The following is a 14,559-nucleotide window of genomic DNA, read 5'->3' on the forward strand; positions in this document are numbered from 1 at the left end:
GTAAAGATAGTAAATAATACTCCATCTAAATCGTTTTACTTTGGAGAGTTCCAGATAAAATGCTGTTTCGACTACACTTTACCATTTACTCGTGCTATATTAATAATGAATATACATATACTATGTATATATAGTCCACATGCTTAAACTGACTACAGCTTGAAAAATGTCTGGTGAAGAAGACGTAATACCCATTGTGTCTCCAATGTAGCGACAAGTTAAGATTTATTAACTGCACTGAATAAATGTAGCTACATGTAAAGCGAGCACCACTAGCTATTGCCAAAACAATTTATGCTTTTGTGCCAAATTAATGGACAACCAAATGGCCGCTAAATTAAAGAGTAATTCCTCTCCAGGTTACGTACCTGACTCCAACATAAAAATTATTTGCAATAACTGTCTGAGAAAGAACACATAACAGAAGACTGCTTCTCCGGCGAAATTATTGAATGAATTGCATATGAATAGCCAAAATTAATAAATGATTTCGTCCTCGTTGTATATGTTAACCCTTTTCGTTCAATGGCTGATACATCAACCAACACCCCAGTGGAGAAAACAACAGAGAGGTTGACTACAGTCAAGAGCTTTCCGTCCAGTAAAGCGAGACAGTATTCTCTTTGAGGCTACATTTGTCTAACAATATGGTTCTCAATTGGCTAACGCCTATTATTTTCGGGAAGGAATGATGTAATCCACGTGCAGTAAAAACTGACCATTCCCAATTAATATTATGATATAACTACGTGGTAATCATTCTTAATTTTTTGAAGCGACTGCAGTTCTTCTCCAAAGACACCGTCAATATGTTTTCTTCCTCACGTGCACACACAAATTTGAGTCCTATTGACTTATGGCTCCATTCAGGTTAGATTCAATATGCGTTCCAAAAACCTTCTTATTATTCATTTTCTTTCTCGTATTACTTTTCCATTTCACCGTATTGTGCAGATCTTTGTACTCACTTTAGGGCGTCTGTGGAGAACTGTTGCATCAGACTAAACCTCAGTAATGAATTGTTGGAACCAGTAAAACAACTAAATAATTCGAATTTACTAACTAGAAGTTTATTTCAAATCTGTTTAATGTCTGTTTTCATTGATGAAATTAATGCAAATTGTTAAACTGAACTCGAACAGTGTTAAGTTTATTTAAATTTTCTTAAGTATTTTACTAAATTATATAGAATCAATAAGAAATTAGTATCTAAATAGGATTTAACCTCTTCATTAAACGATTAAACCAAATAATTTCTGTATATTAAATCCTTTGTAATTGCATTATTATATTAACTAGCGAAATAATTTGCAGTAACTCTATTAAAAATTAATTTGTATATATTACATATGTTTAAAAACACTTTTCTAGAACTTTAATTAACAACAATTATTTTAAATACCATATATTGAAATTTAATGTTGCAGGATTCTGTAAGTATAGTTATTAATCCGTGGTATTTCGCATTATTCTAAGATATATACTATGTATAAATATAAATATTTATATACTGGTGATTTGTATCATTAAAATACAATAATATCAAAATAGATATTATTACCATTAAATGGTTTAAATTACATTACAGCCAGAAGTACTTAGAAAATGTATTGAGAAATTATTTTTTCACTTGGCATAATTTTGAACAGAACTATTTTTTGCGAAATTCAATACCTCAGAAACTCCCTATGAGAATTATCACGTGTTCAATATTTGCAATATAAAATTTATTAGATTTTAAGTTAAATAGTTGAAGAGAAATGCAATTGCAGCTGGTAAAGTGTAGAAATTCAGAAATGAAAATTAAATTTTACTTATTCAACAAATGAAAGCTCTTTAGAGCAGCGTTTCTTAACGCAAAACGTACTAAAAAACCCAGAAAAATATTTAAACTTTTTTTATAATCGAATAATATCGGTTTAGACAAAAATACAATATTTAATGAACCAGTGGTGCGAAAAGTGTGGACCGATGGCGGTTAAAGAACCTGTAATTCAGAACCCATACTCTCAAACCATGCTTAGATTGCTCTAGACATTTAAATATTTATTATTTTATGACTGAAGTTATTATTAATACGTTGTATTAGGCTTATTGGTCACTAACTTTCAAAACTTAGGTAGTTAAACTGCCCTTATTCCAGTTTCCCGGACATGCCACTTAAGTTGATTTAGGGGTTGACCAACATTAACTGAAAAATAGCTTAAGTAAATTTAAAAGAACTTCTTTAGAACAGCTTAAAAAAACTTAAGGCCCCTCGATCCCAAACACGTTAAGATCAATTCGAATCAACTCATATCAATTGCATATCAATTCAAAGAAAAAAGTCTATTGTAAAATAAGTCGGGTTAACTGCAAGTCGGGTTAACTGCTTGCCCTACCGCCAGCATATTGGATCGCTTTTAAATATGTAAGATGATGTTGTAGATAAAAATTGAAATTAAATATTTTTATACATTTTCCAATGAAAATTTTATTTTTAATATCATAAAATGAGCCAAAAAACCTTTTTCAGTACCAGCACATTTTTCGAATGTTCTAGTCTGTAGAATGAACAGTGGCTACTTATAGCACCACCATGAATCATTATTTGTGCTCAAGTGTAAAAAACTGTCACATCAAACTATCGTAAACTCCTCATACCTAACCTCTTAAACAAGAAACGTACTAGTCTACAGTTTTAACTACAGCGTAACCTTCATCACTACGATATCGGTGCTAATAGGTCACTACATACTAATAAGACATGCTATGAGACTAAGTCTAACCTACAAAGACCTCTGTCAGGGTTGTGGTTCTGCGAACGTGTACAAAATATACTCCAACCCACTTGTGTCAGTGTCTACCATTGATTAAAGGAAGATTTAAAAGGATTAAAAATCCTATTCTTACCGAACTGATAGAACTGTCATCCTGTAAAGTTAAAGACTTGTCCAATTTCATAGACTTATTAGGTTGGTTCATTTTTACTTGACTGGAAAACGTGCCTTTCAGCGTTGTTCATCAGCGTTGTCCACTGCAGTTCTTTCGGGAGTTCTTCCGGGCGGCGTATGAACAACACTAAGCCGTAGTATCACAACGGGCCATTATTAGAGCTCAAGTGGGCTTTGGGCACAATAAAGACCTTCACTCAACCTCACTAAACCTAGCCTCGCCTCTTAGCACTGTTTTATATTATAGTGATAGGCATTAGTAACTGTTTCCGACTGAAAGGTTAAGCTCCAATTATAGAAAATAAATAGTTTTGTTCTGACTTGAGATAGTTTTTATCATTTTTTCACCATATTTAATATATATTTTTTTTTAAAAAAACATCCATATGATATGAGTAGTAATCTTAAATAATTGTTAATTTATTACTATTGCTGAATTGTACTTAATAGATATTAAGTAATATGTGTGCGGATTTACTGAACCAGTATTCAGCTCCCAAATTTAACATATGATCTATAGAAATTAATCACTTTCGCTGACAAAATTTAGTCTGATTCAAAGCTGTAGGAAAATTTTATGTCCTATTTAATATTAACAAATAATCTTAACTTTAGTAAGACTTAAAAAAGATATTCAAAAGAATTGATTTTAAAAGCATATAAATCAGTTTTAATAGATCAATGTGTGTGGGTTTCTTAGCAAAATCGAAGACGATCCCTACGAAATAAAAATTTATCGTGAAGAATATGATTCAATTCATTTGTATTTGTAAAAACGCTTAATAATCAATATAAATGAGTTTGTAAAATTAAATATACTTAATTATTATTCACTTTATTTTGATAAAAAGACACAAACCGCAAATGTTTCTGTAAAAATTTCAAGCACTAAAACCGAGTTGGTTAATAAAATGAAAAAAAAAAAACAAAAAAAACATTCAATAGTACCGGAAGTCGTAAATCAATTTTTCCCCATATCAAAATAAGAAAAAAATTTTTATATACACCAACATCAACATCAACACCAACACCGACTAAAAGCAAAAGTTATATGATTACGAATATAAAATCTTAAAATTATTCTTTTATTATTTTATTTTATTTTATTTTATTTGAAAACATGCAAGCGCATCAGCACTGCCCAATTTTGAGTTAAGACGACAGCTATAATGATAGAGGCCACTTTGCCGACACGCTAGCCAAAAGCAACAACACCAACAAGACCAACAACAGCAACAACAGCAGGAACAATAATAATAATAATAACAACAACAACAACTGTAGAAACAGAAACAACAATGTAAACAGCACAACAAGAACAAGAGTAACAAATGCAGGAAATATAGGAAACGAAACACTACCGAACAAAACTAAGCCGAACTGAACTGAACTTAACTCCATAGAATTGAATGGAATGGAAGTGAAGTGAATTAAACTGAAATGAGTGAAGCAAATTGAAGTGAAATGAAGAAGCTAAAATGGCTAAAAGCCACATAAGTAAGAAAATGTTCAGAAAATAATAAAAGCAACAATAGCAACAACAACAAAACCAGCACAGAACGGAAAAACGCACAAGCATTCGCTCCATAGAAACGGATGGACGAACAAACAGAGAATAGCAACAACAACAACAACGGCACTATATAACTATAACAACAACTCCAAAAAGACGCCATCATTGCCAAGAAGAAAGACATTTTTAGTTGAGATGAAAACGCGATCTTCCGTTTGTGTACCTGCAACATCAACTGAATTAGTTGAATGAGGAATAGAAATACTCGTACAATCACGCAACTGTGGACATCCGTTTGGATGGTTAATAAATATTTCTTTGCGGTTAATAAATATATTTAAAAAAAAAAAGTCGTTTTAGTTAAAGTTTGCGTGTTTGGGTGTTGTTTATGTCGTTTTCTGTTTTTCTCTAAATAGAAGTACAAATCTTAGATTGTTACTAGTTTGAGCATGCGAGACTTTTCCTATCTAACATGAACCAATCAATAGTGATGAACAGCAATCCAATGCAATGTTTGTAACTGTAGCTCCACAATTTTTTAAAATTTGGTGGAATTTCAAGTTCCTCTGGTTTAACAAATTATAATAATATCGCTGTACACTACTTTACATATGTCATATACTCAAATAATACCCCATAATGATCATTACTACCAATTGACATCTTTTTAAAAATATCTTGTGCTGATTTATTTGCATTATTATAGCAATATACACATACTATATATTCATCATTACCGAGAGATTTATAGTTGTTTGTATATTTCCTGTTATAATCCAACAGAAAATATACGAGAGATATTTTAAAAACTGAACTAAAGAAAAATCAAAGTACTTTCTTTCAATAAATGCATTTCCTGATAGTTTTGGGACCCACGTTACTGGTGACAACTATGCATTCAAAATTGTGAAAGACCCTGTTTATTTGCGAACTACCGTTAACGCTAAAATCTGATGTCAGCAAAGTACTTTCTTTCAATAAATGCATTTCCTGATAGTTTTGGGACCCACATTACTGGTGACAACTATGCATTCAAAATTGTAAAAGACCCTGTTTATTTGCGAACTACCGTTAACGCTAAAATCTGATGTCAGCTTTTAGACTAAAAGAAAAATCACTCTTGTCAATGAAAAAGCTACTGCGGGTAGTATACAATATAAATCATAAATATTTTATATATAATATAAAAATAATAAATAAACAAAAATTATAAATAAGAAATAAACCTAAATAAGATATAAGAAATAAATATGGTACAGAAAGTGAACTAGAATAATTAGAAAGTATAAGCGAAAGTTCTTTGGAGGTTCTATAGTCCTGTATACGTTGGGAACGAATTTCAATTTAAATGGAATGATAAGCTTTATACGCTACACCAGGACATTGGCACAGTTCAACGTATAAAAATTCAACGGCTTCACTATGGAGCTGGAAAAGGCCTTGAATAGATAGGTGTTCGATTTGGTGCCTGCTGTAGAAGACGCGACAAAAAACCTCTGAATCTTCGGTGGAAAGACCAGGTGACCAAGGATAGAAAGGCATTTAGTACTACTAACTGGCGGCAACAAGCCACTGATCAAGCAGTCTGGAGGGGGTTACTTGACGCGACCAAGGACAATATGTCTCTGTAATAGTCAAATTAGTACATATTTTATAGATTGTATACTTAGTAAACACCATGGAAACACAGCACAATCCATTTCAATTGCAATAGATTATGGTTTGGATTAATTTAGGTAACTCAAAATTTTTAGTGTTCCAAAAAAAAACCTACGGTTTATAACAGAACGGATATTAAAACTGCAAGAGATTACAGAAGCCATGTTTGCAGACTCCGTTGACAACGACTGTTGTCAGTGGCTATTGCCAGTGACTGTTACCAGTAACAGTTCCTAGTGACTATTGCATAATTGTGCGCTGAGCACTACTCCTCTTTACTCATGAATTTAAATGTCTAATAAAATTATAACTAAAAAACAAAAAAAAAATTTATAGTAAATTAAGTAAAATTGTACATTTTAAATAAAGGATTTTTTAAAAGACATCTCACGAATCCGAATCTAACATTACTCCGTAAGCTCACTCATTGTCCCCAAGCAAGCTACACTTGCTAAGAAAATACAAATTTTATCAATCGTTTTTCAATATAATTTAACCAATAATACAAAGGCACCCAATTAAACACCTCATCTTAATTTAGAAATTGCACATAATTCCCATATTATATATTTGATATCTTTCTTCTTAATTAAATAAATGTGAATTAAATAAAAAAAAATTAAATTAAAATTAACGTTTATTTATTTTTGCATGCCAAACAACAACTGATTACTTCTTCAAATACTCGACTTTAAGTATATCTCCATTTTGTTGGAAATACAAACGGGGACGTTTCTTCAGATCATTTGGTAATTGGTTATTGCCCTCCGGTGCCTCATGCTGATGCTCCTTGTCATCAAGATTGGTCTCAACAATTGTTTTCTTGAAATTGTTCATAACATTGCAGACACGTTGACGGAAAAGCTTGAAAGCGTCGTCCATGATCTTGAAGACGGTTAATGCGGACAGAATCTACTACATGCAACAGAAACGTAATCAGCTGTAGAAAAAAATTTTGAATATGAAAAATTTATTTTTACTTAGTAAGGAAAACAAAATCTATGAGAACCTGAAAAAATTTTCTAACTTCACTTATGAAACACAGTTTTTTTAATAATTTTCTGACAGATAGAAAAGTTAATGTTTCTATGATAACTAATTAAATGATTGGCGAACACATTATTCATACGCAGCGCCATCTATAGGTCAAACAGCAGCTGTCAACGTTACTTAAGGCAACCAATTTTCCTCTGAAGATGGAAAAATGGCAGACAAAGTCTTTATCAACTTCGTTCGTTATATTTTTGTATGGTTAATGAAGTAGTGCTATAAAATAAAGAGTTATATAAATGTATGCGATATCTTTACATTGTAGTGATATGATATAAGCTATGTTTATATGCGTTTTAAGTATATACATATATAGAGTCTTATGAATAAATTAGAAATTTACGGATATTTAGCAAAGCGAAGAGCTGATTGTTACTCTCTCCACATTACACAACCTCAACAAAGAGTTGGGTAATATCAAATCTTCGACAATAAATTAAGGATTATTCTTACTATCTTTATATTTTACAACCAGGATTTTGTCCATCCCGTTACTATTCGTAAATCAATGACAATACGTATTATTGCTCATTTTTAAGTAAATCTGTAAATATTCTTTAAAAAAGTATAGTTCAACAATCTGGTACATTTCTTTTATCAATGCCATTAGCTTAACGATTCCTTGGGGGCATTATATCACTAGAAGGTACATTCTCTTTGTGGCGGATTGGGCAGGTGTTTGAAGCAGACATAAGGCAGTTAGTATAAATTCTATTCGGAGTTCAGTGAGATATATAGAGAAGTGTTCACTCATATCAAAGTGCACCTCTACTAACCATTCAACACTTCATAGAATACTTATGGGATGCTCCATTTTCATCATTATTATCTTCTATATAACTGCTGAATTTCCATAACTATTTGTCATTTTTAAAATTCACTTTTCCACGGATGTGATGAAATATTAATAGGCCACCAATCTAACAATCTAGAGGAAAGGTTTTAGATTTTTTTTTAATGAAAATTATACAACAAAAAAGTTTTTTTTTTTTTGTTATATAATTGATTTGATCATAACAAATAGAACAATCTATTTGTAAGTCAGTACTTTTTTCCATTTTCCATATAAAAATAGACAGAAAAAAAAGCGATCGTAATTATTGCAAAACAATGACGCACGGCTATTGTTTGCTGCTTGTGACCAACTTCACGCGCAATTATCATTTGTTCAGCTTTTTTCCACAAAAAGGGGAATTTCATTTTTTTCCTTTTTATTTTTTAAAATTATTTTTTTTTCGGTATTATGCAGTTGAGTAATTGCTAGCGTTTTTATTGCATATAAAAAATTATTTAAATACGTACTTCAAGTTTATATTACATTACTATTTTATACTCAGATTCAGATTTCCATTAAATAATAGCATTATTAATATAAAACAACCATTCAACACCCAATCAAGTATGGTCTAAAAGAATCGTTGGAATCTTATGCCTGTTAAGGAAAATGGACACTATCATGAAATATAAATCTATGGGATTATACTTGTGCTTATGTCAAACAGATTTATTTATCAAAATATTGTTTAATGTCACATTATTTGGGAGATAACATTAAAAATAAATTTAAAAAAAATATATATATGTCAGGGATGAATTTATTTCCCCTCCATTAATATACAATTAAACTATAATCAAGATTAAGTCTTGGCATTTCATTGTTCATCTCAGAATAGGAACTATCTACACCCAACATACTCGTCTTCGGCAGTCTTAGCAAGACTGTTCTAAAAATCTTGAGCGTTCAAAAATTTTTACAAAAATGCTTGGTAACGCTATCTTAGAAAATTAAACACTTCTGAAATTCATAAAAAAAAAGATATCTACTATAAAGAAGAATTTTAACTGTATAGCTTTCTCTTAGGAGTAAATCTTTAAGCACTTCTTACATTCCTAAAAAATGCCTAATACAAAATCTAAATTAAAATCGACTTAACACTCTCTGGTGTCGCTAAGAATCAATTCGTATATTCTTAGCTTACGGTCAGTCAGATTAACTAATATACCCTAGTGCCTTAAAACTTTTTGGTAATATCACTACAGACCCCTTTCTAGTGACGTACATGAACTTCTCTAAGGTGAGACGGTCTATTACTGTAATCCGTTTATGTTTCAAAAAAGTGAAGCATTCAAGAAAATATAGTTGATATAGCTTGATGTTCCATTTCAATTAAAACTAAGAATATCCAAAAACTGAAGAAATACACATCTTAGAACGGCAATTTAAGCAAGAATTTAAATAATTTAAATAACTAGCAATTCTAATACTCAATTGATGTAATAGAACCATGCCATATAGACAATTCTATGACGAATTGTCCCGGAAATTTTATACACTTTTCGGTTATGTCCAAAACATATATACAAAGAGTCATATCACAATTGTTAATTCGTACTGTTACTACTATTTTAAAACTTTTAGTTTAGTAAAAGGTAATATTGTATTTTTTTGTGTGGATATATGAGTACAACCACAGAAAAATATACATTCTTCTTTCTAATAGACATCGTCTGCCCAATTGAGCTCTTTAAAGTGATTATCGTACTGACTACGATTAAAATACAAAACCACGCTGGTAGATAAAATTTATATATATATATATATATATTACTTTGATTTGATTCGGCCTAAAGAACAGCAGAGTTATTAATTATAGCTATAGATATATAGCGTACAGCTTCAATTGATAACGGCGGAAATCCTTGTGATTCTACTGGGAACATTTATCGTTGCATTATACTAATACATGTATTAAAAGCATCACGGTGTTAAGCTTCAATTGGAATAAATCACATTAAAAAGGACTATGGACTATATACTATGGAAGACATATGGGAGTCAGAGTCCTTCATGTGCATTTCTCTCAAGAGAATAAAACCGCGTTTTATTGCTAGAACAATGGATTGGTAGAGCTTACTGAGTACATTATATTGTTATTTGAGGATATTATTATGTTGAGGCTAGTTGAGTCAGTGCACCTGAGCACTTTTACTCTCTATTAACTGCGAGGTTTCTTCAAAACCCCTCTTTGAGGATATGTTTGATTTGATTTGATTTGATTTGAAGAAAGTAATTACAAACAGTAGCTGTAAATAATATATCGGACTACTACGCGAATATTAATTTATTGAAATGAGGTTGATTTGTATATTAATTTATCGTACATATACGAAACGCTTTTCTTTAGTGTAATTTAGAAAATTATGAATTCCATAGATGCATATCTTACGAACTATTTGTGAGCCAATGAATTAGTAAATTGCAAAGAAAAAGAAGCCCATCATCAAAGCCCACTAGCTGCAACCCCTTAAGTAAAAAATAGGTTGAATCTTGTGGCGACAAATTAGAAGCAATTTGAGCATTTTTATGAATATTTAATTTTTCCAACTCAGACTTGTTTTCTCTTTGGTTTTGCACGGATTTACAATTGCATTGTGCAAACAATTTATTGGGCTAAGTAACCGTGCAATTTGTCAATCGCAAAAAGGGGGCCAATCAAATTCACATAATTGGCGCTTCTTTGTAATACGAGTATAATAAAAGAACATCATTTACATTAGAAAATATATATAATAAATTTAAAAAAAAAAATATAACAAAAAAAAAAACTTAATTGCTCTTTTACTGTAAAACGCGCTAATAAAGCATGAAGCCATCCATTCAAATAGTCGAACGCCCCAGAAACTACAACAAACGATAAATCTGTCAATGCGATGATTTAATTTCCTAAATATTTGCCGTCATAAATTTTCAATTTTATATGTCAACAGTTAATAAAAACGGAACGCACTTTAGAGGCGAAGGTAGTAGAGACGCCGCTGAGGTGAAAATTAAAAACACATAAAATTCTCGCTTTCTACAAATTAGAAAAAGATAAACCGACATAAAAAATATTATATAATCGTCATAAAAATCGAGTGTAACATAAGACAAAGACATGGTCAACGCCCGAAAACCGCAAGAAGACCCACCACCGCTTCTCCATAGTCGCTTCTTTTTATGTAACCAACTATTCCTCCTCGGCTAACCATAAATCCCTTTGCTCTTTGTTCAAACATAAAGTCAAATATTGGGTAAAATTACACAAGAGACCATCAGCCATCAGCCATAAACCATAAACCATCAACCATAAACATGAAATAATAATTCCATTGTCCTGCGAGTGCATCCTTTATGAGTTTACAGCCTTTTTGTTCGTTTTGTTTTATTTTACAATGGAACTCACACTTGTAGGAGTTTTTGAACAAAAAACATTAGAATTGGTTTTAATCGCAACAGTTCAGAATTAAAATGTGACTACAAAGGGAGATGAAGGAACTTTAAAGTAAATATTTTTTTAAATAAAAACTTCTTTAATACTTCATTTATTATAACTAATAAAGTGTAGGCTATGTATACTATATATTAATATATAAACACTATATAGATTGATTGATAACTCAATGATAAATGGGCAGAATTGAATTTATACTTATGATTATTGCTATATTTCGACATAAGGGACTACGTATTCCACTATCATAATACTTTCTGAAAAAAAGATATTCTTTGATGTTCACGAAACATTTATTAGTTGCAGAAATTACATCTGAGTTTGATCAAAACCATTTTTTCAAATTTGGATATATATAAAAAAAAATATAAGCCGAATCTAATGGATATTATGAATATCATATCATGAATCCGATGGATACCAGTGTAATAATACTCAACAAATTATATATACACTATATTAGAGAAATGCTTACTAGTGTTCATTTAAAACATATTTTTCCTATTTTAAAGAACAACTATTATTAATCTAACTATAGGTCTTTATCGAACACCTTTTGACATTTTTCAGTCACATCTTCTAATATATCAATATAGATTTTCGCAGTGTTATCTATTAAAAAGAGACAATAATGATATTTAAAGTCCTCGTCTGCAGCCTATGTATATATAAAAGCAATAAAAATTTGTTTCTGAAAACAGTATAAATGGTAATCTTACAGTGGAACGTCAAGATTATACGAAAAATCCATAAAACTTTCCAATTCAACTTTCTTAATTTTATGGAAAATCTGTATTCCTTAGTGTTGTTACCATTATAAGTTGCGAAAACAGACCAGATGCCCATCTTACAGTATAGTGTCAAAAATATACGATGGATTTATAAAACTATTCAATTAAGATTTCTCCATTATTTCCATGGCATAAAAGATATGTATATATTAAAGTTGGTACCGTGATAGGTGCGAATACAAAGCAGATAATATTCTTACAGTGTAGTGTCAATAATATACGATGGATTAATAAAATTTCCTAATTAAGCTCCTTTAATTTTTAGCATAAGATGAAAGATGTGTATACCCCATAGTTGCCACCGTAACAGGTGTGAAAATAAAGCAGATGTCATGATGGATTCATAAAACTTCTCAGTTCTCTTCACTTCTTCCATTTTTAATATGGCATTAATGTTGTCTATTCTGTATCATTGCCACTGTGGTAAGTAGCATATTTCTTCCATTATCCTTGAATTTTCAATTTCATTCCTTAACCGAAATAATAACTGGTAATAGGAATACGTAATAATCTTCCAAGTTCAACAAATGAATGTTTGCTTTCCTTGAAGTCAATACGCGTATTGTCACCATTCGTAGAACACTATCTTTTTATTAAAAAGGACTAATTTTGTATAACAGTCTTGTAAGTAAGTAAACCGTAAAAATTGGTCCATTTTATTGATTCGCAAAACCAAAGTCTGCACACAAAATTTTTAACCTCTCACTGTATTCATAAAGCACCCAAACCCTAGGAGCATATTTCGAAATTTTATTCATTTTTGCTATGTAAAAACTGTTAATATAAAAACCAATCCCATTAAAATATCAATAATCACCAAAAAATGATATTTGTCAAAGAAAACAGAGAACCACTATTGCACTTCAAAGTCAATCGAAATCAAAATGCCGAATACTTTTTGCCCAACCCAATATGAAAATAAATATTTCAAAAAACTTATTAATGGTGCTTTTCTTTTTAACTTTGTTGTATATTAGTTCGATAAAACTAATTTCTTAAAATATAACACATGTCAACATATATTCCTACGCTTCTTTTAATCCTTATATCTGATGTTTACAATCATAAGTATAAATTGAAATATTGATCTGTAACTGACGATGTAATAACTACAAACATCCGTCACATCATCAATCACTACAACATTTTAACACTTCACAAGAACGCAGCGTGCCATGAGTGCAAAATATTCGTTAGGATCACGGGTACATACCCTCCGAACAAATCCATACAAATCCAAAAAATGAAATTAAAAAAGGATTACCAAACTCTTTACAAGAATTTCAACACTTTCCAAGTGAGTTGCTGAAGACTGCATCAATTTTACTGGAAATTATTTTATTCTTTAAACATAAACAGCGTGAAATTCACCTCACACGAGGCCTTTGGTTGCCACACTTCTTCAATTTAATGCATTTCACTTCAAATCAAAACAAAAAATGAAATCATGAATAATTACTCCCGCATGATTCAGCTAAATCGGAGACTAAATTAATTTTAAACACTGGCTTGAAAGCGGAAATATTTTTACACTTACGTTAAAGTCGAACTCAACAAAGTAACAAAATTATATGGAATTGTTACAGAATCAAATGGCGCCAAAAGATATTTTATTTTATTTGCTTACAAAAAAAAAAAATAATTTTTAAATTTTCAAAAAAGCATGAAAGAATTTTGAACTATATGTGTATAGGGTTCTCATAACTCCACTTTTAATTTAAGTTATATTCCTACATTTTATTTCATTATATAGAAAACTACTATTCATAATGTCTCAAATTTATGTAGGAAAATAGTTTTGAAGTGTATCAAAATGCTTCTCTGCACATATTATCACTCCCAGTCTTCCTGTGGCAACACTGTTCTCAATTGGTCTCTCCATGTTGTTACATAGCAACTTCAGATTTCGTTATATGGCTCCTAGTCTAAGTCATCCTTGCGATTATTTCGTTATATCTGTAATGCTTTGTTACTTTCCTTGGGTGTCCGTCCAAAATTTAACTATAGTTTCGGTTATTTGCTTAGATCTGTAATGCTTTTCTGGGCAGTGTCCTAACCTATACTACATTTTATTTTATTTGGTTAGATTTGTAATGATTTGTCGTTGTCTTAAGAACCAAGATTTTTAAGATCCATGACGCTCTCTGAGTTTCTTGAGATCACTGCCGGCCACATTTTCGCTTATTTGCTTACATTGCTGACGCTGTCTCCATATCCCAGAATCACTTAAATGTCTTAACTTAAATTATATTTTGGTAATTTACTTCGATCTTTCTAGCTTTCTCTAGATCACTATCCTAACTTAAACGACATTTTCAATTACTTGCATAGATCTATAAGGC

This window comes from Teleopsis dalmanni, chromosome 2 (genome assembly GCF_002237135.1).
Source record: "Teleopsis dalmanni isolate 2A chromosome 2, ASM223713v2, whole genome shotgun sequence".
NCBI lineage: Eukaryota > Metazoa > Arthropoda > Insecta > Diptera > Diopsidae > Teleopsis > Teleopsis dalmanni.